The sequence below is a fragment of the Cibotium barometz genome, chromosome 36, assembly GCF_041138505.1.
Source record: "Cibotium barometz isolate CiBa-2024 chromosome 36, ASM4113850v1, whole genome shotgun sequence".
Lineage (NCBI taxonomy): Eukaryota > Viridiplantae > Streptophyta > Polypodiopsida > Cyatheales > Cibotiaceae > Cibotium > Cibotium barometz.
The window spans coordinates 35,967,019-35,968,457 of NC_141081.1; the positions used below are offsets into that span (position 1 = coordinate 35,967,019).

The following is a 1,439-nucleotide window of genomic DNA, read 5'->3' on the forward strand; positions in this document are numbered from 1 at the left end:
AAGTGTAGAGGTGTAGCTCCACATGTTTGTGCCACTATGGGCATTCGGACAACATCCAAAACTTGTTGGACACAATTAAAGTGGCCGCTCTTTACTGCATAATGGAGACATGTCCTCCCATTGGTGGGAGCGGCAAACATGAGGATATCATCTCCCCATGCCACAAGCCACTCAATGCAAAATACCCTTCCATTTTTGTAAGCAAGCATGAGAGGCATCTGTCTATGATAATTCATTGCATTCAACCACACACCCTTCTCCAACAGCAGCAAAAGTACCTCAGATTGGCCATGTGAGGCATCATAATGCAAAGGTGAGGTGGCGGTTATGAGAGAGGATGCTGATGGGGAGTGACGGGAGGGGGACGGTGACCGCACACGGAGGGAAGTGAGAGAGGGGGAGGGGATCAGGTAAGTTGACGAGACGAGTAAGGTGAGAGAGGGGAGGCTGGTCAGGGGGGTGGGGGAAAGTGGGGTGGTTGGTCTATGGGGTGGGGTGGGTGGGGTGGGGTGGGGGAAAAGGCATGGTTGATGAGGAGTGAGGTAAGAGGGGGAGCAACCTTTTGGTTTGTTTTTTTTTAATAACTATTATTATCATATTTGTTTTTTTTTAAAGGGGGGGGAATGGTGTGGCGAGGCGTCACAGGAAGGTTTGCCCATAGTACAAATCCAAGAGGCTAGTCAAAGAACTCAGCTTGACAATGTGCTAAAATTGATCAATCTCCTTTCTTTCTAAATGAACTACCCTTAGTAAGTCGGGCACAGCCTCCTGTTGGCTGGCATAAGATGGTAGAACGGCTTCCACATAACACAACACTCTCGGAGTGACTAAACACCATGGTGAGGCTGAGAAATCATGACATTTCCCATCCATGAAGAAAGAATTTGGAGACTGCACAAGAGGTTTCAATTTGTGTTTTTTTTCCACCTCTGCTGGAGGGTGCAGTAAGTCAATGTCATTAGAGAGAACCATGATGATCGTCAGGGGCGGAAGGTTGAGGATAGCCCGTTAGCACTATTGCGATGTCTTGTAACACCAACGAGCTCGAGCAATGGTGCACAGTTTGCGAAAGAGAGGACGAAGGGGGGGTGATTGTTGCGCAGGGGAGGGGGCGCTGGAGGGGTGGGGGGTCGGTGCACGAGAGAGGGGTGGGTGAGGCAGAGAAGGAGATGGGGGAGTGGGGGGTGGTGAGTGCAACGAAGGGGGTGGGGGGTTGCACACATGAGACAGAGGACGGTGAGGGGGCCGATAAGTTGGCGAAGGAGATGGCTAAGCATAGGGGGGCCGATGAGGCGGGGTGATGAGTTAGAGGGGGCGGGCTGGTCGGTGTGGGAGAGGAGAGAGGGAGAGGGGGGTGAGGCGAGAGAGGGAGTCTGGGGTGGTCGGTGAGGGGGGAAAGAGAGAGAGAGAGAGAGGGAGAGGGGGGTGGTCGGGTTGGT

General features: G+C 52.7%; 1 pseudogene; it reads right to left on the reverse strand.

Moving 5' to 3' along the window:
- Positions 1-715: 715 nt before the first annotated feature.
- On the reverse strand, positions 716-972 carry LOC147617859 (small ribosomal subunit protein eS27y pseudogene; annotated as a pseudogene).
- Between the last annotated feature and the right edge of the window lie 467 nt (positions 973-1,439).